This window comes from Protopterus annectens, chromosome 8.part1 (assembly GCF_019279795.1).
Source record: "Protopterus annectens isolate FY-2018-M chromosome 8.part1, PAN1.0, whole genome shotgun sequence".
Classification (NCBI taxonomy): Eukaryota; Metazoa; Chordata; order Ceratodontiformes; family Protopteridae; genus Protopterus; species Protopterus annectens.
In genome coordinates this window covers 351,504,648-351,529,853 of record NC_056742.1, presented here as the reverse complement: position 1 = coordinate 351,529,853, position 25,206 = coordinate 351,504,648, and the positions used below count along the sequence as shown (strand labels likewise).

General features: G+C 40.8%; 1 long non-coding RNA gene across 2 annotated transcripts in view; it reads right to left on the bottom strand.

Annotated features, from left to right (window-relative positions):
• Window positions 1–2,143: 2,143 nt before the first annotated feature.
• Window positions 2,144–25,206, bottom strand: part of LOC122810352 — a 109,464-nt gene continuing 86,401 nt past the window's right edge. For both annotated transcript variants that reach the window (XR_006366087.1, XR_006366086.1), the window contains exon 2: window positions 2,144–2,325. This is a non-coding gene — a long non-coding RNA (uncharacterized LOC122810352). The remainder of the gene's footprint in view (window positions 2,326–25,206) is intronic.

Below are 25,206 nucleotides of genomic sequence, written 5' to 3'. Positions count from 1 at the left end.
CAACAGAATGTAAGCCAGTAGTTATAACCAAATTATCTATTAACTTCACTAAGAATCAATATGTTTGATTGTCTTTAGGGCTGCCAAATGTTCTAAACAAAATAACTGGAGAAGATGTCATAATAAAGGGCATAATAAGAATGAATAAGTGGGAAATATAGAACCAAAGTGAGTTTAACCCAGTGAGTACAGGATCACAACTGTGATTAATAACATTTTACAGACATGAGAAATGCCTAAACATATTAAAAACAAAGCAGATTTTATATACTGGATACAGAATAGCAAATATGACTTAATATGTTTCACAAAATGATGGTAGCAGGAAATTAAAAATGGCTAAATAAATAAAGGCAAGTGCATAAAATAAGCATAATGGCCTGATGTGTTTTCAGTTAAAAGCAATGTGATTTAAAGAAGAATAGGATTATATCAGTTGTCCAAAAGTGGCAGAAGGAAAGTTTAAGATGAAGCAAGATATAGGATTTGCTTTTGTCTATAGTTACTAAACACAGCATGACAATTTATTTTTTAACAAAGGTGGCATAGAGGGATAAAACTCTGACTATAGCTCAGGTGACCGAGGTTTGATTAGTGGCTTGACCATCTAAAGGAGCAACAGGGAGGAATGGCAGTGTGCCCACCCTAGAGTGCAAGGTGTCTATGTGGGTCATACCCTTGTCATCCCTGATGAAGGCTGGGTTTCATGCATGGGTGTAGTCTAAGACAGGAGTAGGGTATGTGCAAGACTGAGCTTTCATGTAGGTGAGGAAAGATGCCACTTGTACCCATTATATGCCCACCCCCCCCACCCCCCATGACACAACCACGTAATCAAAGGGATGAAGGGGAACCCGAGGATAGAACTTAATTGAAAACTTCCCCCAGCAGATGTTGGACAGCACCCTCTCAGGACCCCCTTAGGGTCCATGACAGCCCTAGACAAAAATCTGTCTAGAGATGGAGGAGTGAGTGGTAAATCCAGCATTAGATGTGGGGTACTGGTGACATCTGTCAGAATGAAGCAGTGATGCAACAGCATGCCATGGCCAAAAAATAAACACACAAATATAAGTTGACATGAAGACATGCACAGATGAGTGGATGACAAAGACAGGGAAATAATTATACCTGAGGCACATGGAGACAATCCGTAAGTGTTAAAGTTGTATACATGTGACAAAGACGGATCAGTATTATGAAGCAGAGGATGACTAAAAAAGACTTGGCTTAAACTTAGCACTCCAGTAAACAGATACGAATGGCAGCTAAAGAGAGCAATAAATCTGAAATGGCTGAATAGCTATTTGAATTTTCAAATAATAAAGTGTGTTAATAAAAACACAAGTTTATTAAAGGGCATTAAAGAACTGAGCAACTACCAAATATAAACTCAGACAACTAGAAAAGTGCCCATTGCCTAATATGTGCAATAGAAAATCTAAAGCAAAGGCTGTAAAATGCTGGGGTCTTGCCCAAATTAAAGTGCAATGGAAGGACGAACAAAGTTTTTAATACTGAATAAAACCACACAACAAATGAACCACAAAACGCTTAACTGATTCACTGTGTTTTTCATCCTTAATAGAACTTCATCAGATGTAAAATGTATTTTACAGCTTGCTGTTATAAAATGATGAGATCTAGCATTGTATCTTCTGTTGTATGTAAGAAAACAACATGATTTTGCTCCTGCATTCATCATTTAAACTTAGGCAAAAAATGTGCATTCATCGTCTTCTTTAAGAGACCTAAAGAATAAAGCTTATAAATTGCTTCTGTCTCATTCAACTGAAGGTATAAATGATCAGAGTAATTAACGTTTGGCATACCAAGGTAGGACAAAACAGAAACAATACTTAATTTCTTACATGTGTTTAAAACTACTACAGTTCCAGACTAAAATACATCCGCTTGCAAAATACTGCACCACAATTAGTCAATAAGGCTAACATGGTCTTAACTTCCTTATTAATCAGAAAATGTCAACATATCCATTTCTTTTCTTTAAGCAAAGTGAGAACCTTCTAAAGTGTATTGATCATGTTTGGAAATATCTTTGTTTTACAAATGAATGTCTTTTCCTGCTGTACTGCTCATTATAATGTTGCAAGTGATTAAGCAAAAGATAAAGATTATAGGGTACTGTCTGACTTTTTAATTTCATTGTTTTTCAATTTTTTTGCTATAACCACACCCAGTTATGTACATAAAACTGCAAAGCATAATGGTTAATTAAGATAAGCTCTTCAGAGGAACTGTGTCTTATTTTGTGGTTTCACTGCTGTATCATCTTGTGTTAATTTTCAGTATGAGGGGCTCCATCTGTAAAGAAAAAGTACTTATGTTACATTTATCATGGAACTACAATAGTTTGTATATTAACAGGTAGTGAGGCATTGTAGGTTTAATCTTTCATGATGTCATGGCAGGTATTTTCAGCTCTGAAAAAATTTCCAAGTGGGTCATCCATAACAACAAAATAAAATCCAACACCACACTTTTTTCTTCAAAAACTGTATAATTTGGCATTGTAAATGGTAAGGAGGCTACATCCAACTCCAAAGAACGTGACTAATAAATTTTAAGTATCAACTTACCAGCATAGTCTCCCAAAACAGCAAGACAGTGCTAAAAGAATAAATGTTCAACTTTAAAACCATAGTGTAAAAACAGTCTTCTTTTCTTTGAAGTTATACAAGTTAGAGACTGGCAGCTTTTTTTTTGTCTAATGCTAAAGCAAAGCAACTAAGAGTAGTTTGGGGTAACAGAATCAATACACCAACACAAACACCATTCAAAATCCATTGTACTAGTTTGGACAACAGCATCTATCAAAAAACAGATCATATCAGAATTTTTATCCAGCTAAATAGGGACACAGCACCAGTTCAATACTGAGAAGTAGACAAAGGGGGCACATCAGGAAACAGCTTATAGGGCTTATCTCATTAGGGAAGGAGTATTGCTTCTTAATATGTTTTCTACCGAAGTGACACTGACCAACATTAACGACAAATGTTATTTAACAATGACTGGAGTTCCAAATATTATGGCTGCTGGAAGTTGTGTTGTGCTGTATGCACTCACACTTTAAATTAATGTAGGTCTGCGCACCAATTTAATAATATATAGCAAGGCTATATAATAAGAGCAGACTCCATGTACAAATCATGGCACTCTAAATGTAAGTAAACATCCACTTTACTCATGCAACAATATTAATCAACATAGCCATGAAGACACAAAGCCCATATCTTCAGTCTGTCCGTAGACACTTACTTGCAAAAAGTGTCAATACCACAAAGAAAGACAGATAAGACCACACCAAATAGTTGTTGTAAGAAAATCAGAAATAAATGTAAAAATTAAGACAGCACAATGTGTGTGTGTGTGTGTGTGTGTGTGTGTGTGTGTGTGTGTGTGTGTGTGTGTGCGTGCGTGCGTGCGTGCATGCGTGTGTGTGTGTGTGTGTGTGTGTGTGTGTGTGTGTGTGTGTGTGTGTGTGTGTGTGTGTGTGTGTGTGTGTGTGTGTGTGTGTGTGTGTGTAAAGCAGCACCCAATTTAATTAGAGCTGCAAAGAAGCAGCTGCCATATGAGTCACAATTACAGTTAGGCCAAACACATTACATAGCAGCATGTTTACAACCTGCATTGCAGGTTAGGATTTACATTTATGTGATTAGCAAAAATGAAGCAATAAGAGAAAGCAAATGATACTAGCTAACTCACACTAGTAAAACATGTAATTAAAGGTCTGTAACATGAACGTTTGGGAAACTATACAACTTTGTAATATAGAAGCTTGTGAACCTACAAACATTAGTCATCCTCCAAGATGAGGATGAGGAAGGCTGGAGGGTGACCAGAAGAGAACAAAACAAATGCTGTAACCTGGTGATAATGGTTGTATAGACAGGGTGAGTAAAGACATGGGATCAGAAAGAAAGATGCAGGAGGAAGACAAGAAAACATATGACTATTAATGGGTAAAATGTATTGGTCAGGGGTAAGAAGGAGAGGGAAGGAAGAGGGCAGAAGTGCATACTGGGGGCATGGATGTGTAGATTATGTAGCTGGGGGTCATTAAAAGGACCAAGTTTCAAGGACTGGAAAATAGTAAAAGCATTTAAGAATTTCATGAAAAGTGGAAATGTCTTTGACCCTAGAAAATACATTAGAGATGATTTTGAAAAGGGCTAACAAGGAGTAAAAATATGAGATTTAGTGACAAAATTCAATTAAATAGACATTTCTACACCACATGAATAATAAATGGCTTACTAATGGATGACTGACACATTTGTGATCACATTTCAGGAACACTCAAACTTGAAACATACTCAAATCAAAGAAATCGCATGCACATTTTTTATTTATTTATTTATTTATTTATTTTGCAGGAGCAGTCTTCCACCGTGCATCTGCTACTGTCCTGTGGAAAAGGGAAATCTCCTTTTGGTGTAGCTTCCCCCAGAATAAACAAACAATCACACACTAAAGAATGACCACAAGAAAAAATAGTCTTTAGAATAGTGATGTTAAGCCATCTCCGCCCTATCCTCCTTACCTATAACCAGCACTTTTTACCCATTAATAACTGTATATATGTACACACACACACACACACACACACACACACACACGACCATAGACAGAAAAAAAGTAAATGTTATCAATGCCTTGATTTTCTTTGAACTGTGCTTGTGCTATCAGACTGTGCACTTTGTAGAGATTATTTTCTAACTTGATAATGCCTACACCTGTGACAAGTAGACAAAGTCCAAAAAGGGGGATGTATCTCTATGTTCTGTGTTACTAACTATGAGCAGACAAAATGCATAACTATCTTTTTAAGATGATACTACTGTTTTCTCTTAGTGATTTCAGAGATGTTTTCAACTTAAGTTCATAGGTTGATAGGTTCATAGGTCCATAGGTGTTTACTAGGCTAATGACTACAGTGGCCTTTTTAAGCCTAGCCATGCATCCCAAATCTCCGACAAGTTCTGATACCCTTGATAAGTGTAAGCAAGGGCTTGGGAAATTAAACATTTACAAGCTAGGGCCTGAGAGATGAACCATTGACAAGTTGCCTGTATCCATTAGAGACATAGGTGCCAAACCAGGGATGAATTTCCTGTTCCCAATCCAATTCTCCAGGTTGCACTTGAATTGGTTTAGGGAGGAACTCTGTTTCACAAGGATGGGGAGCCTATTCCAGACAGGGTAATCTCTGGGATATATACCTGTCTGTCCAGCAGGTTCTATCTATATCACAGGCAAGGTTTAAGTCATTAGAACAGGTAATTCTGGTGCTGTTTGTTTTGCGAATATGCAGGAGGTTGATCAGAGTGGCGTCTGACAATGCCCTGTATGTCAGGCATATATCTCTCCTCAAAAGTCCGTAGGAGACAGAATACAGGGATAGAGCCTTGAGGCAGTCTGCATAGGACATTTTACTTAAGCACTGTATTTTTTAATGAGGAACCTCCGTGGACATTCCAAATGTTGGATATACCTGGTTAGGTACATACCAAAGGGAGCATTGTACTCAATGATAGGTCTGATGAATGCCAGTTACAGTGGAAAATGACTTTCTTGGACTTAGATGCCATACATTTGTTTATAAGTTGCGCAACATTGAATGATTTCCTCACTACTGTAGATATGTGATGGTCAACGGCTAGATTACTATCTATGTGTGTCTGTAAGTCCCTGACTACTGGGTCAACTCTAAGGGGCATATTGTCAATATGATAGTTACCTGGGGTGGATGACTTCCCAAACGATGCTATTATGCATTTCTTGGCATTTAGTTTTAGTCCATGGCTCTGACACCAATTGTTTGTCTGTGTCAGCCCTTCCTGGAGAACATTTTTCTCAGTGTGGAATTCAATGACAGCTCCTAATTTACAATCATCTACAAATTTAGTCAGCCAGAGACCACTGACAGTGGCCTTGTCTTCAGAGAAGTAAATGCCAAAAAGGAGCGGTCCAAGGATTGATCCCTGAGGGACTCCACTTGTGACTGGCCTCTTTGTAGAGGTGGACTTCCTAATTCTAACTTCCTGGCTGTTGTCTGTGAGCCAGTTGGCTATCCACCAGGTGACATATGAGTGTTTACCTAACCTCTTGAAATTTTCAACAATGCCCGAGTGGAGTATTGTGTCAAATCCCTCAGCCAGGTCAAGGTAGGCAGTTTGAACAATTTTGCCCTCATTCATTGCTTTGGTGACCTTCTCAAAGAAGTCCACCAGTCTGAGTAAGCATGACCTGCCCTTGAGGAAACCAAACTGGGTTGGGAGAAGTGTCTGGAGGTTTACTTTATCACTATCGATCATTTCCTTGATAATTCTTTCCATGACTTTACATATAAGACTAGTGAGACTTATGGGTCTATAGTTTCCAGGGTCTGTAGATGGCCCACCTTTGTGCAGATGGATGACTGTTGCTGATCTCCATTCATGAGGCACAAAGATTGTTTGGAGGCTATAGTTAAATAGCAATTCCAGAGGCCATGATAGGTCATGTTTCATGCTATTTAGAAGGCATCCTGGGATATTGTCTAGTCCCAATGATGCAGTGTTCTTGGCCTTAGAGAGAGCATTAAGGATCTATTCCATAGTGATAGCAGGGGGAGTTATATTTGATGGTATTTCCTGAGGGAAGGTTGAGGGGGTGAAAGGAGTAAAGTTGTAGCAGAATTTATTGGCCAGTAGGTTTGCTATACATTCTGGCTCAGTATAGGTGGCTCCATTACAATGAGCTCTGCACACAATTGTGTATTGCCTTTGAGGTTAGGGACATAGCTAAGGAATGCCTTGTGGTTGTCCGTGGCCTGGGAGGCCAAATTCATCTCAAATTTGGCTTTGATAGACTTTATTTGTCCTCTTAGATGCTTGTTTAATTTGATGAGATTGCTTTTATTCTGCTGGGTGCTGCGGCTCCTAATTTTTGCCATGATTTTCTTCCTTCTGTTATACAGCCTATTGATTGTTTGATTCCACCAGGGTGGCTTGTTTTTTGAGTTAGTGCTGTACTTCTTCCTGGTGGGTACAATTGCCTCTATGCAGCTATTAACATGCTTTTACATGGTTTCTTTGAACAGTTCTGCATAGGCAGCCATGTTCTCAGGGTTTGTGGGGGCTTGAAGTTTTTCCAGGTTATCCCTTAATAGCAGGAGATTAGCCTTAGAGTAGTTCCTGAATATTACAGGTTTAGCTGAGGCTCTGGGTTTTATTTCTACTTCAAAGGAGACCATTTTGTGGTCAGACCTTAGCAGGGAAGACATTACAGTAGGGGGTGTGCAGAGGACCAGATCCAGTATGGCTGCACCTTTGGTTGGTGTACTGACCATCTGGTTCAGGGTGTTTGTGTTTACAAAATCCAGGAATCTCTGTGCCTGTATGTTTGGTGTCATATAGGATTCCCAGTTAATAGTGGGGTAATTAAAGTTGCCCATGAATATGGTATTGGGTTGGATGGTTAGCATTTCTAATGAGTTTGAATACATGATATGGATTTCCTGGGTCATTGAGAGGGACCTAAAGCTGGCAAGGAAGTGATATTGGATTTGGCCTATAGTGACTTGAACATGGAGCAGCTCAAGTGCATTCTCCTGTTTAACCAGCCTTGAGGTATGTCTATTTTTGATGTAAATCAAGAAACCTCCACCTTTAGTCCCTGTCTGTGTAGTAGCTGATCTAAATGTGTGGAAGGCATTATAGCTTTGCACTGTCGGTATGCTCTCCATTGCTTTGAACCATGTCTCAGCAATCACACAGATGGCAGCATTCTCTAGGGTGAAGAGAGCTTCTAGGGAGTGGAGTTTTTTGTTTAGACTCCTAGCATCGAGCAGTAACACCTTTAGATTTTCTTGGTTTTTATTTACTATGTTGGAAGTACTTTCAGTTTGGCATTGCCTAAAACAGGCACTATGGGGGAAAACAATGTTCTATCTAATATTAGAAAGCCTAGAGGGGAGAGGTGGAGACATTCCCTGGCAAAGCAGCGTGGTCTACTGACCATCTCCTTCCATGCTGACAAATATTGCACCCTCTTAGAATGACACCAGAAACTAAGCCAATTATTAAAGTCAATCATCTTTTGTTCATATTGTAGCATCATCCTTGGAGAAGGTAAAATGCTGCTCAGTGCCGGATCATTTATTTATTTATTTATTTTATTTTACATTTGTTAACTAGGATGCTCTGACTGGATGTATGTCCATTTTCAGTGGAGGCCTGGTGATAAAAGCTCCGAGGTACATGTACACGTTACAATTATTAGAACTATTAGCGAACGGCAATTACACACAGGTTACAGACAGAGCAATACAAACAATCACATGACACTTGTGACTTACAAAGCATTGCGAATATGTATATACATGTAGTAACAACATATTACCTTCAGGAATAAAATACATTGAGTAGCATTAGATACGGTTTACCCTTCATGACATGGAGAGGGGTGGCCAAAGAAAGGACATTTGTAGAGGAGAGGCATGTGAGATGGACAGGGCACTAGTCAGGGTCAGTACAGGGACATATCCAGTGCAATTTGAGGTAATTCATAAGCTTGTTTTTGAATAACAACTAGGAAAGAACCAAAACGCTCAAATATCACCAGTAACCTCAGACGAGCAAGGTAGATGGAATGGATTACACCAAAATTGAATTCACAAACAGTTTATTCCACAACCACAAAAAACAGACTCCACATAAACGCTCTTATAACACACTGCATTTTCGTCCACCCTCACTGTTGGACTTCATCAGATATAACATATTTTACCAATTAAAATGCTTAAATACATTTTTAAAAATTAGTCCACCTATAACTTTAAAGTGCATCTTACAATATCATGTTACAATATCAAATATTGTTTTTGAATAAGGTTGGTGAAGGCTCTTGAGTCAGGTTGGCTGGTAGTGAGTTCCAAAGCCTGGAACACATATTACGAGATCTCCATAATGTCCCTCTTAATATAGTCTATGGAGGTACATCTCAGGTCATTCACACCCACCTGGACTATGACTGAGTCATCCTAGTATTTGTGGTCCAATGGTCCAATGACCTGAGTGCATGCGTAATGTGGTGGATCCTAGCCCCTGATAAGCAACTGACTGTGACTTTCTCCTTACTCAGCCTGGTGAGAGGGACATCAGTGTGTCTCACGATAGAGTCTCAAATGACCAGAATGTTGAATTGTGTGGTGGTTTGTCTTATGGGCTTAGAAGTAGAGGCTCCATGAGATGTGGCTGTATGTGTTGATGTGGGTGTTGTTTTGAAAGTGTGCATTCAGGGCTGCTGAGGGTATTTGTTATGTGCACTTCACCTAGGAAGTCTTAGGTTGATAGGTTCATGGCTGTGTACAAGGCTAATGGCTCTGGAGCCTTTACAAGCCTAGCCCATAGTCTTTAGGGTTTAGTCCATGATTCTGGCATTGATTATTTGTTTGGGACAAGCCTTCCTGTAGGATGGCTGAGTCTTTTGGGGATTTGATCATTGCTCCTAGCTTGCTCCTTGCTGGCTATTATTTTGTTTAATTTTATGATTATTAAAAACAATTGCCATAGAGGAGGAGGAGATGTTAGAAAAAAATCTCTGTGGGGGGGTTTAAAAGAATTTCTGCTCCAGGTGTTAAATATATTCTAGGTACGGCACTGAATTTCTCTTCAACATTACTTGGCTTTATTGGCCGGAAATTGTCCATTAAAATGACGAAACAAGTCATGGGCATTCAGAATCACCAATTAGCTGAAACACCTGGTGTTCATAAGGATCATTTGCATATATCCCATGTGCCTCTGATACAAGAGGTTTGGGAGGTCACTCAGTGGAAGTTCTAGCTTTGCTGGAGTTTTCATTTTGTTTTTACTTCTTCTGACCAAGCCAGATTTTAAACTTATAGCGCATACCAAGCTCCTAGATGTCATCATAGATGATATAAAATTTGACCACCACATACAGCAACCTATTAGCAAAACACAAAAAAACTTAATACCCTACATTGAACTAAACCCTACCTGACTGAACAGGCTAGGCAAACCTTTGTGTCTACTTTATTGTTACCTACCCTCATACAGGGTCTATATTATATTATCGAAAGGAACGAATGTCAAACGGCTGAAATATTGAAAGTGCCGTTCATCGAAATTGCTTTTGTGGGGGGCTGTCCCCCCACCCCCCGTTAATTATATATACCACCTCCGAGATTGCACTACAGTGAGGAAAGGGCAAAATTCTCGATCTTCACTGTACCTCAATCTCACAAAAATGAAATCAGTGAATGGCATTTTCGATATTTCAGCTGATCGACATTTGTTCCCTTCGATAATATAATATAGACCCCATCATACATGGTGCTCCTGTAATGTCAACCTGCAATCTATTCAGTTAACCATGCTAGAAAAATTCTACAATAAATTAGTTAAGTCACAGTGGATATGCCTTATAGATCCAACCACTGCATAGTACTAAACCAAATAAATTGGTTAGATTTCTCTCACTATTTAATATTCACGTAACTCAAAACTGTTCCCAGTTCAATTTTCCACTGGAAAATGCCAAACACTAAAAATATTATGCAGCTTTACTCCCTGTTTAGGACTTTTTGCTCTGTAGTCAAATTCTTACTGCCCCTAATTAAATCAAACACTACTGCTGGAGGCTCACTGTATTCCTCTCATATCTATGTTTGGTATTCAATTTCCCACTTACTCAGATGAACTAGCACTCTGAAATCCTTCATGCTAGCATGAAACAACACCTAAAGGTCTCATGACTTTGCTCATGCTTCACACCTAGCTAATCCCACTAAAGTATCCATACCCACTCTACCCCATTATGTTCTAAAATGAGTACATGGCCAGTAATGATCTGCGTTATTGTGCCATATTACATCTTTGTGGTCACATACACTGTACCATACTCACCTCAACTTTACATGGTTGTGAACGTTCACCTTACCACTGTCTTATATTATAAAATACGGTGGGTCTAAACTTTTAAGTATAAACACTGCTGACTAGTCATATGCATATTGTCAATATTTTTGTTTTTGTCACTACTGTGTTTTCAATCATTTTTCTCATTGTAATCTCAACTGCTTTATTACACACTCACACACTCACATATACATACGTACACATACAAATATATATATATATATATATATATATATATATATATATATATATATATATTGGTTCATAGGTTAGTACTAGGTTAACTGCCATTGTGGGCCATTTTAAGCCTAGTCATTTACCCCATCTGAGAATCAAACCCTGGACCTTGTGTTTGTAAGGTGAACACCTTAACCATTATGCCAACCCCCCCCCCACACACACACACATATATATATATATATATATATATATATATATATATATATATATATATATATATATATATATATATATGGATCTACTTAATTTCCCCGAACTTCCGATTGACCAACACCCATTTGCCCGACCCCATTTGACTGAAATTTCATTTGACTGAAATTTCATTTGACCAACAAGTATTATTGACAAGTAAATGGGATATGCCCCCTTCCCCACTGTAGTGCGACCCTGCTTTTGTTTTACTAAGCGATATTAAAGCAAAACTAAACAATATAATATGAAAATAAGTGGGGGGCTTCTCCCCCCCATTGTGGGTGGCTGTGCCCCCCACACCCCCCATAACTATATATTCTAACTCCAGGGTCGCACTACAGTGGGGAAGGGGGCATATCCCATTTACTTGCCAATAATACTTGTCGGTCAAATGAAGTGTCGGTCAAATGAAGTGTCAGTCAAATTAAATTTCGGTCATTTGGTGTCGGGCAAATGGGTGTCAGTCAATCGGAAGTTAGGGCAAATGAAGTAGACCCATATATATATATATATATATATATTAATATATATATATATATATATATATATATATATATTATTTTCTATTTCTGTGTACCTTACATACCTACATACATACAAACATTTTAAACACAGGAATTAATGCCCTTCTAGGCTGTCAATAAGCCAAAACAGTTGTTTCCATAAGTGTCCTGGCTGTTCTTAAAAATATCTAAACTACTACTTGCTTTATTATAATTTGGTAGCCTATTCTCATTTTCTACACAGGTTGTCTGATGATTCTGTACTGCTTGTTGATAATCACAAACATTTATATTTCCGCTGTACTCTTTCCTGTTTTTATGCTTGTTTTCTTATAAATAGGTTTTCCATATTGTTATTCCCCAGTTTGGGTTTATAAATCTTTATATACACACCTATAGTTCTCTAACTATCATTAACCAATTAGTTGATAAGATTAGAAAAACTCAAAGCTGAATCTAACCATATACCCAGGTCCTTAAATGAACCTACACTTTCAATCATTGTATGCTGTATTAAATATTCACTTTTCAATTTATGTCTGCAAAATCTCATATACTTCGTTTCTGATGTATTTATCAGCATATTATTCTCCTGTTCCCAAATGGTCAATTTAATCAAGTTCTAATAAAGTTTAATAAGTTTAATAAACTCTTACTCCCAGGTCGATCAGCCACACCCACCCCTTTAGGCTTTCATCACGATAGTCCCAAGCAAATAGCCAATATCTTTAACACTTTCTTCACATAGACCATTCAATCTCTTGCCAATCAGCTATCCCCTGACACCTCATCTTCAACTACCTCCATCTCTAACACACCTCCATCATTTCTCTTTCAACTTGTTCCTACATCTCTTGTCTGCACCCTTATTCAAAAACTTAAACCTACCACCCTCTCTGCAGACCTACTACCTGCAGAATACCTGCAAAAAGCTGCAAAAGCCATAGCCTACCCCATTTCCATCCTGATTAATAGAATTATTTCTGAAGGAACAATCCCATCAATCTGGAAAATTTCACATATTATCCCCCTGCATAAAGGTGGTAACTCCAACGAATTATCAAACTATAGACCTATAGTCATATTATCTCCACTGGCAAAAATCATGGAGAAATGCATTCATAAACAACTGTTAAATTACCTAATAGAAAACAACTTACTAGCTAACTGCCAACATGGTTTTAGGCCATTTCATAGCACCACGTCTGCTCTCCTATCCTTCTCTGACTGTATTAATAAAAATTGCAATAATGACACTGTCCTCAGCCCTCTTTATTGATCTTCTGAAAGCCTTCGATATGGTTAACCACCACTTACTCATAAACATACCCAAAAACCTATCACTAGACACACTGGCTATACGATGGTTCCAATCCTACTTAAGCAACAGACAGCAGGCTGTACTATGGGAGAACAACTTATCTTCTCACCTCCTAGTTGCCCTTGTTGTCCCTCAAGGCTCCATATTAGGCCCTCTACTATTCTCTATTTTTATAAATGACCTACATTCTGTAATACCTAAAGCTACCTGTATCCAATACATGGATGATTCCACGCCACTTCTCCATCAGACTTACAGTCTCTAACCCAAAATGGGTTTACTATGGTCGAGAAATGGCTTCTACAGTGATGTCTCATCTTGAACCCCCAAAACACTAAACTGTTACTATTCACTCCCACCCATAGAGCCTTCCCACTTAACTTTACGGTTATATCAAGCAATGGTACTATGATATCTCCAGATCCTACTACAAACCTTCTTGGGGTACTAATTGATAACAACCTTACCTTTGATTCCCATATTAACAGTACTATAAAAACAGTCAACAAAAAATTAGGATCCCTGTATAGGATCAATCCCTATCTGACTCCACTAGCCAGGGCCACTATTGCCCGTACCCACTTAATCTCTACCCTTCTCTATGCCTCCCCTATATATACTAAACTATGTAAAAATAACCTGAACAAGCTGGTTATGTCCTAGAATAATATTGCCAGATTTGCTACTGGGTCTGCCTTCAGAACCCATCATTGTAACAATCTTGAACAACTAGGATAGCTAGAGTTGCCAAATCGACTACTATTTAGCCAGTTAACAGTTGCCCACAAGATCCTGTATCAACCTACTAACACACCAATACTTACAAACCTTATCACCCCCTATAATAACCTCAAGACTCTACGCTCATCATATAAACTACTTGTACAAATAGTTAAAACTAACAATATGGCTGATGACTCTTTGTTCTCTAATACTGTGAGTAAAACCTGGAACTCCCTCCCCAGTGACCTAACCTCCCTTTCCTCAATAACACTATTTAAAAGCAAACTGAAATCATACCTTAAATCACAGTGGTTATGCCCTTGTGCTAATCCTAACTAACTACCTGACTTATCTCTGGGTATTAATCAGCATACCTGTATAAGCTAGTTACTTTTCTGCTAACTATAAAGAGAGTGTACTTTTATATTTAAAATAATGTTATTAGAGATATCTTTGAATGGCTAACCACAGCTATGTACTATGATTCTGTAATCAGAAATGCAATGAAATGTAATGAATGGCAAAAATCTATAAATGTACCTGAATTTGTAAAATGTCACGTAATATAAACAACACTGTGTTTTGTGGAGCTTTTCTGCCCAGGCCTCTACTGAAAATGGACATATATCCAGTTGGACTAGCCCGGTCAACAAATGTAAAATAAAATAAACAAATCAATAAATAAAATAAAATATGCATGCTAATGTATGGTCTCAAGTCCCAGTCTTTTTAATTCTGACAATAACTTATCCAATATTACCTTCTTCATTATTTTTATACAACATGTAAGTAGACTTAGGCGTCTGTAGGACTCTGGGTTTGTCATACTCCCCTTTCCCTTGCATGTCTCCAATCTTGAGGAATCTCCCCCATATTATACAACCTAGGAAATAATAGATATAATGGCACTGCAAGTTCTTGCTGATGTGTTCTCAGGTCATTAGTACTAATTGCATCTCTTCCCTGTACTTTTTCTGGCTCCAGTTTGTATAGTTATTTTCAGTGTAATCTCATTTGATTACAGTATCTGGGGTTACTTGGATGTCATTAGGACAACTTATCACCCTTTTTGTTGAGCTAAACTGTTTCGATTTTGTAAATATGTCTATAATCTGTTCTATCTGAGAATAAATTTTAGAATCTATATCATCCCCGGGATTCAAGAAAGTAAATTCTCTGTGCAGGAACAGTGCAGCCACTCCTGCATGGAAAATGGCCGCTGAGTGATCCAGTAAACTAGTGTTTTGACATGCACGAGCCTGCCTACACTGTTCCTGCACGGAAACCAGTGCAGAATACTAATTACCTCATTTGCTGGTGATAACCATGTAAATGAGGTGAATTAGCGATTCAGCAAGCAGGCAGGTATCTGTGCAAGAACAGTGTTAGTTGCAGAAATGTATTCGGCTACTAGCCATATACATTTCTGCAAATAACAAAACGGAGGCATGACAGCGCCAAAAAAAGCATGAATTATACTCTTTAGGCATGCTGATGGCCAAATATATGGCCATTGGCATGGAAAAGTGCTTCAATTTTATAAAAATCTAAGTTTTTTTTTTTTGGCCGATCTCGGCTCTTTCAGCATAGGGCAGTGGCGGGCAAATGGGTTCGTGCTAAAAATAAAAAAAAAATTGAAAACTCAATTTTAAAGGAAATCTGCATTTTGCCATTTTAGTCTAGGGCATGCAGAATCAAAACAATACCAGGGAACAGTGGCTGTCAAGGGAAAAGGCTCTGTGGTAGTGCAGTAATTATGGACTAAGGCAGTAGGGTATGCAAATGAGGGGAAATTTACTGAATCACAAAAATCTTCTAAGTGCCAAACTGCATCTAACCATGTAGGTGGTGTAGCATGATCGTGTAACTAGGTGGAGCAACAAACATGAAAAGGGGGTGTGTCAGGCATGGTATAATCACATTGGAGCCCTATGGCACAGATAAGATTAGCTAAGCACAGTTAAGCAAGGGGGTGTGTCTGGGGCTGTATTGACGTATTCCATGAAATGAAAAGCATGTTCCACATCCAGGAAGGGCCACTTCTTTAAGTTTACATTAAATAAATGGGTTTGCATGGTGCGCACCCAGTCTAAATCAAAACAAAAACAAAAAAAAAAAACAACCGGAAATAGCAGAACTGTTTACATTTGGGCACCGGGTTTGTGCGGCATGCCTCAGGGATTAAAAGGGGAGGAAATGGGAAGGGAAAAAAAGGAAAATAGCAGAATAAAAGCAATCAAGAACAAATTACATAGTTAGCAGGTGGAATGCATCATAGTCAGCCAATCATACAGGCAGCATCTGCAGCACAACAGTATAAACTATGGGAACACCTTACAGTCTGTTTTTTCCCACAAACTCTGCACCATTGGTATACACATGAGGGGAAATTTTAACTGGAAAAATGTTAGGGGCTGCCATTGCTTTGATCCATCAGTATGTGCTAGAGGCTGAGGGTGAACAGGAGGATAATGCTGACAACCGCCACCGACCGAGGAGGAGGAGAAGAGTGATCAGACCCATGGTAACTTACCAGGGGCTATATGATCTGGAGATAGTAGAGTGCTACAGGGTGAACAGAGACATACTTCAGCAAATCACTGAGCTGTGCCAGCCTGAACTCAGACCTAGAGCCAACAGAGTAGAATCCATCCCAGTGGATACCAAGGTATGTGTAGCCTTAAGAATTTTAGCTACAGGTACTTTCCAAAGACTTACTGGATACATCATGGGGGTCTCATAGGCATCTGCTTCCAGGGTACTCCACCACTTCCTGGATGCCATGCTACCACATGCCGGTGAGCACATTTACTTCTCCAACACCCAAGAGGAGAGGACCAGCAATATGCGTCTCTTCCACCATTAACAGAATACTTGGAGGTCCTGGGTGCCATAGACTACACCCACATCCACATCAAAGCACTGGGTAGGGTCTACATAAACCACAAGGGATCCCCCTCCATCAACTACCAGGTGTTGTGCGATGCCCAGGGCATTATCATGAATGTGTGTGCTGGCAGCCCTGGAAGCTATCACAACTCTCACATCTGGCACTCATCACAGCTGTACCAGGCATTTGCCAGTGAGGGCATCCCATATGGCCATCTGGTGGTGGATGCTGGCTATGCACTGGAGCTGTGGATGATGACACCCATCAGAAATAAACACACCCACACGAGAATGCCATAATGAGGCACAAGCACAAACCAGGATCATTATAGACTGTGTGTTTGGGATGCTCAAGTCACAGATCTGCTTCTTTGACATATCTGGAGGAGCCTTGCAGTAGTCTCCAGCCACATGTGCACACATGTTCATAGTATGTGCCATGCTACACAATATGATCCTGCGAAAACAGCTGCAGCAGGAACAGCATGGGGAAGAGCCACACATCCACCACCATTGCCAAGGTCACCACAGGCACAGAGGGACTCTTGTAGGCAGACAGAGGCATACCCAGTATGCTCAGGCCTTGGCAAAGAGGCAATGCATAGTACACATGCTGACATTGTAGGGACCCCAGGGACTGACACCTCTCTCTGACACACACACACACACACACACACACACACACACACACACACACACACACACACACACACACAGTAAAATGGATGACACACACATCACATTACCTGTAACTTACCATATATAGGCAGTGTACTGTGTGCATCCAACATAGGCGGCCCTCAAGCACCGTCCTCACAACTGCTGCAGGCACAAGATATATTAGTCTTCTTAACAATAAATGAATGGATTAGTATGTTTTGGTAGCAGATCTATGGTAATGCTGCATGCATGCAAGGGAATGGGGTGGCCTACTGGGATAGCAGCACACAATTGACATCTATGTGGGACACCAGAAAATGACTGACCAAAATTGGCCTCCACACACTATGCAGTAGTACCCGAGGTGGCAAATCCCACTGCAATATATGTGTGGCGACAACTAACTGGGGGAGTCATAGGTCACAGGCATGGATGTCATTATGGGGGTCCCATACCCACCCCTCAGACCCACACAGCTGTAGAAAAACCAAGATAAATGTCTGGTAAAGGCACACAAATGGTGGCAATGTTGAATTAACCCCCCCCTACAGACTCACACAGTAATAGCACAGCAGAACCCGCAGTTGCAGTAAGGCTATGACGTGTAAGAAGTCTGAAACTCAAATGTATGCCATTACAATCTGACCTGTGCTCTTTAGTGATATGCCTCTAGTCCCCAAGACAGGGCACAACATATGGTAAATGGAACCAATAATGAAAAGCAAATATCAGCACAGTCTGTTCAAATGTGTACAGCTGACAGGTGTGCCCCCAATATACCCACACAAATGCAGTAACATGTATGTTTGAAGGAAATAGCAGCATACCACACACTGGCAGGGCTGCACCAATACACATGAAAACATGTTGCCTGTCCACAATATGCAGGAGTCAATGAGCTATGTGTATGTGTGGTTAATACTGTCAGGATTTAGTCAGCACATTCTCCAGGCAGTCATCTCGTAGTGCCCTAGGTACAGTGCTGTCTTTGACAGGATCATGTGCAGATAACTGCAGTGCCAACTGTTATGCATGTCAGTGACACCCACTGCTCTGCCACTGACATACCTGGAAGTCACAGTGCTATGTGGAGTATACTACACATATAATGGACATCTTGAAGGATGTGTAGTTGAAGTGCCAAGGCTTTTGTGAATATAAGTGCTTTTTGGTACTGTTGCCAGTGGTTATTCTCAATAATCCTTTTTTCTTGTTTGCATTTACATATAATGGACATGCCTGCACAGTAGAATGCACTCTGTAGCCACACCCATAACTCCCAACCTCTGACAGCAAGGTGGAACAAAGGCACAATGATAGGCATGTGTAGTAAATATCACTCTTACATAATGAGAAAGTTGATAGGGTAAGGGGTTTGCAGTAGCAGGAATTGTCTGAAGGTTATGCAGTCTGAAACAGTAATGTCTGTCATTATTTTGTATCACTCTTCAATTATATGTAACTAACATGCCATAAAAACACAAGTTTATATAGACAGGATTAAACCTCTAGCCAAACACCTGGACATCCTGGCAAGAAATGTACAGGTGAGAGGTATGCCCACACAAGGATATGACATCTCAAGTTAGAAAGATACCATACAAGCAGGAGATCCCCAGACAGTATATCACCAAGTTGCTGGACTGTTTACACAGCGTGTCATCACTCAACTGACTGTAGCCACACCTCACAAATGGCCTTGTTGGGCAAGAATGTACTTAGCTGCCCTCATAATATTAGTCTATGCATCATACAACTAGTATTCCTCTGGTAAAGCACTGTGATGATCTGAGGATGTCTGACACTTGGTAATGACACAATACATTGCAGTGTCAGACTATAGATATGTCAGAAAATGTCTGCTAAACAGACCCAGTACCCTGAGAAAAGTCTTGCGTATTCCTGAGATGTATGGCTGTAGCACACAAAACCCTAAACTGCTGTACATCTATATCCAGAATGGAGTCCCATTCTAACTATAGAAGGTCACACTGGGCATGCTCCTACACTTAGAGAATCACAGGATATGTTGGAACCCACATCAGACTATATGACTGTATTGTGTATATATGTCTGTGCATACAAACAGCTATGTACACCTCAACTGTCCCCACACACCCACACACATCAGACAGGATTACCCTCAGCTAGCTGTAGGTAGCCCATATGTGATATGTCTGCATCTGTTGCATGAGATACACACACACACACACACACACACACATATATATATATATATATATATATATATATATATATATATATATATATATATATATGGGCAACAGATAACAACATATGTCAAGCATACACACACACAGATGTGGGAAAGTGAGAGACAGACAGTGATAGAGAGAGACAGAGAGACAGGGGGACAGAGACAGAGTGAGTCACACACATGGATACCCTGAATGGCATACAGTGATGTCCTGCTGTGGACAGTGGCAAACCAGTTGTAAACAGGTGCACATGCCAGCATAAAAAGTGAGCCCCATTGTGAACCAGTAGTGAGGTTGGGTTCACAATATCACATCTCCTGTGTGTGTGTGTGGGGGGGGGTGACAGTTGTGTGTGAGGGAGTGTGTGTTTGTAGGTGAAACAGTTTTAGGCCATTCCCACCTACAATACTTCCCAGTGCCCCATTTTATCAGTCCTGCTGATTTCATTCCCTTTATCAGCACCATTGGCCAGTTGTCAGCCCAGTAAGCTCCATAGCGCATGTGATAACTGTGTAACACTATAGCACAAATCACTAGATAGGCAGGGGTTCTGATCTCAGATCCAGCAAATGTGTGTGGGGCGTGTATAAGTGTGTGTGTGTGTGTATGTTTGTAAGAAGTATTTTGATAGGTTTCCCACCCAGTGCCCTACCAGCTGTCAGCTCAGTAAACTTTGTACCTCATGCGATAACTGCGTAACACTATAGTGCAAATCATTAGACAGGCAGGGGATCTAATCTCAATACTGGCAAGTGTGTGTGTGTTTGTGTGTGAGAATCATATCCTGTGTGGGTTGTACCATTTTGAGTTGTGTTTCACCCTGCACAATTCCCATCACCCTACTTTACAAGGCCTGCTGAGTTAATTCACCTTAGTAGTACCTTGGGACATGATGAATTCCTATAAGCTCCGTGTCACATCTGATAACTGCATAAGATTATAGTTGAAATACTTAAATAGGTAAGGGTTCTAATCTCAATACTAGCAACTGTGTGTTTGGGTTGAGAATCATATCCTGTGTGGGTTATACCATTTTGATGTGTGTACCATCCACGCCTGTTTACCACCTCCCGATAGCATTACTTTATATAGCGTGTTAATGGCATGTATCTCACATGCAACATTTTAAACCATTGTACAGGCCATTGCAGTCATCTGTACAGATATCTATGGAATATCTGGATGTTTGCAACCCATATGTGGTCTGTGTCCCCTAACAATGGCCATTTATGTGATATTAATACCAAATAGGTCACAGTTAATGTACTGACACATATGCCAGCATCAAATATTATACCTGACTGAAACATCATGCTGATACAACGTCTACTACCCTATCACTTGTCCAGGCTTGTAGGAGCAAAATATGACTCTAGTTGCTATTCCTGGTGCGTTATCTCACCATCCATGAAGGCATTCACAATATTACATGTTGTAAGAGGTAGTGGGTTATGTCCCGTGCATATAATCTATGTTGGGGCATGTCATGTGTATGTAGCACTATAGTACATGTAAGTGGATATGTAGGTTTATGAATCTGTCCATTGCCAGCTGTGTTTGTGTTACTGTATACACATCCCCTGTGTCAGTCTTTATTGTGTGTATGCAAAGGATATACCATTTTGTCTCCCTGCTCCAACCTGTGAACTCAAAAATACATACCACAAACCTATCATACACAGTACCATAGATGCCCTCAACAATTGCATCAGGGTTGAGTGTATGGGAAAGAAATAACAGGGGCCTACTGACAGTACTCCAATAACCTGATCTACATCTATGAGCCTGTGGTACTACACAACACTGAGGTGACATGTCTAAGGGCTACCTGTCGGTGACAAGGGGTATGTATACCAGGTCATACTGTCTGACAACAGTGTCCATCACACACTGTTGCATGCATACACACCTGGTAAATGTACATATAAAGCTGTATCTTGGCTATGAAACAGTTGGTGTATTTCCACTCTACCATACTCCATGTTGGTAATGTCTATAGGGCCAAGCCTGCAGACACACAGACCCCTGGAACACAAACAAAATACAGCATGTCAGACTACATTCAGTCAGTGGTACTAAAAGCAATAATGCATCATGGGTAATAAGGTACATGCACCTTTATGTGTACCCATAACAAATGCAAGCAGACAGCACCTTAAACAGTATTACACAGCTACACTGTACTATATTCACCCTGTGCATCAGACCCATATTAGCCTGTCTCTGTATTGATGGTATGGATGACAGTGATGTGGCACAGGTATCATCATATGCACAGGGTGTGGTGTGGGTTTGCCAGAGGCCTAGGCTAGGCCATACGGTTGACATCCATGTGTGTGTGTGTGTGTGTTTGTGTGTGTTTGGAGGGGTATCCTACAGATGAGCTGTGCAGAGGTGCTGTGTTTGTCTGCAGGTGACTTGCCTGTGATACAGATGTGTGTGTGTGTGTGTGTGTGTGTGTGTGTGTGTGTGTGTGTGTGTGTGTGTGTGTGTGTGTGTCTATGCACACAGTCACACCATGTGGCTGCCCTACACAGTGGTATGTTGGACAGCTGTGGACCATACATGGCAGGGTGTCCAGTTCACCATCTCCAGTAATGGACACATGAACTGGTCCTGCCAGGGGTCTCACTGGCACCACCAGGCCGAAGGCCAGATGCAGTACTGCTTCCTGATGGTGACTGCTGTCTGCTGGATCTGTTGTCCCTGACAGGACTGTCCAGGACCACATGCCCATGGCCGGCTCTGTTGTGATGTGGACAGCAACCCCCTTCTGTAGTGCTGGTGTCACTGCCACTATGGGAGTGTGAAGGTGCATGCCCCGTAGACTCTCAGCCGATGTTGGTGGTGACCTACATCCATGTGGCCATTGCCCATCTGCCACCACATACTCTAGCACAGACATGCCATGGTTGAGGATTGCCAAGGTCTCACCCCACTGTCTATTCATGACCTCAGTATTTTGGTGTCTGGCCTCAACAAGGTCATGTATGTCGCCATGTAAATCAGGAAGAGTTGCATCTACCATGCTGAGTATTTGTCCGTTGTTGCATTCACTATGTGCCTGTGCATCCATGACAGCCCAAAACATACTTCTAATTACACCTGCTGTGGCACTTGTGACAGCAGCTTGACAAGCAGCAGTCCTCCTGCAAGCACCCCTGTCCATCCACCTGTATGGGACCTCACCTGCACTCTGGCTATGGACAGTGTCTACACTCACACCTGCCATAGTCACCACACTAGCCTGTTCCATGCCACTACCTGCCAACTGTCCATCATCTGTGGCTGCTGGGGATGGGGAATATGTGGGCATTATTACTTTGTGCAGGGACATTGTGGATGAGTGTGGGATGCCAACCAATGGCAAAGATTCAACCCCTGAAAACACCACATGCCTGAATATGACTATCATCATTGCCAGAGTCTGCAGAGACACTGGCATCAGATACTAAGCAGGAGGGACTGCGACCACCATGACCACCTGTGGGGGAAAGACAACATATGTAAATTAATACCTGCACTACACCGTTTGCTGCTACACACGCACACACATGCACACACATGCATGCACACACACATACACACGTGCACATGCACACACATACAGGAGTGGTGGCAGACAGGCATTACACAAACCTCACAGTAGCCAACTGGTGACATTCACAACACAGTCAGACCACTACATACACACCCTGGACAGGCCCTCAACGTCATGCAGTGCAGCCCTTTCCACTTCCTGTTACAACTTATATACACCTCTGTGATATGTGAGTAGTGTTAGTAGGTGATGGGCCTTCAAGTAGCATAAACTGCACCCATGTACACATCATTGCTATTCACCTGTATAGCACAGTGGCAACTCCTACAGAGCATACCTCTCAACTGTGCAGCATGTCGTGAATGTCTACATGTGTGGCTCATATTTCTTGTCTGTTCATCATAAATCCTGTATTTGTCTGACACATTACTGGGATGATATGAGGACTGGCGTCACTATTTAATGACATATTTTGAGTCTCACACTTCAAAATCTGCAGTACAGGTATGTTACAACAGAACCAGTTACACTAACAACTTTCTCAGCTTACAGTGAACATTATAAGTGTAGACACCCATGTTAACATGCCAGGTTTGTCTGATATATAACATGAGACCACAGAAATCAAGTAATAACATTTCCCAACTTTGTGACCTATAACCTGTGCAATCCAATTGAAGAACAAACACTTCAGTTAGAGGTAACATGTAGAAGTGGACATATGTACAATAGGCTGGTGGCATGAATGTGCACTCCCTTAAACTAATACTTTGTTAAAGCACCTTTTGATTTCATAACAGCAGTCAGTCCTCTTGGGAAGGTGTATATCAGCATGGCACATCTTGACTTAGCAATATTTGTACACTCTCCCTTGCAGAAGCCCTCCAACTCTGTCAGATTGCGAGGCATCACTTCTGCACAGGCCTCTTCAGGGCACCCCACAGATTCTCTGTTGGATGTATGTGTGGACTGTGGCTGGGCCCTTCCAAAACGTTGATTGTCTTCTAGTGAAGACATTCTTTTATGGATTTTGATGTATGGTATGGGTCAGTGTTGTGTGGAAAGGTGTAAGTCCTCTCCAACCACAGCTTTCTAGCAGACACATGATGATTTGGGGCCAAAAGGGACTGGTGTTTTGAACTCTTCCTAAAACACTCCACCTTTGCTACAGGCCCATTTCCAGCTTATGAACAGCAACCCCAAAGCAGGACATTGCCATCACCATGCTTCACCATGGGGACGGTGTTCTTTTGGTGATGCACATTGTTGTTCTTGTGCCAAACAGACATTTTGGTAGTGTGGCCAAAACGTGCAACCTTGGTCTCATTACACCATAGTACATTTCCCCACATACTATTGGTGGACCTGATGTATTTTTCTTGAGAAATCTGCCAGACCTGGATGTTGTTTTGTGTGTGAGAAGGCTTCCATCTTCCAAACCTATCCCATACGCAAGACATGTGGAGAATACGGGAGATTGTTGTCACATGTAGTACACAACCGGTACTTGCCAGTGATTCCTGCAACTCCAGTAGTGTTGCTATAGGTCTTCTGGCAGCCTACCTGACCAGTTTGGGTCTTGTCTTTTCCACAAATTTGGAGGGATGTCCAGTTCTTTGCAATGTCACTGTTGGCCCATATTTCCACCACCATGTGATGGCTGTCTTCACTGTGTTCCATGGTGTATGCAATGCCATGAAAATGTGTGCATACCCTTCTCTGAGCTGATGCCTTTCACAAATGAGATCCCTTTGCTGCTTTGTAAGCTGTATGTGAACTATGGCTGTTGCTGTAGCAGGCAACTGAGTAAATTTAGGATGATCCTGTTAGGACAGCTGACCATTATTTGCTGTTAATCAAAGAGTCTCTGTAATTGATGGCAGGTGTGTACCCAAGAAGACCTAATGCTGTAATAACATTGAAAGCTGCTTTAACACAGTATTAGCTTCAGCCTGTGCACACA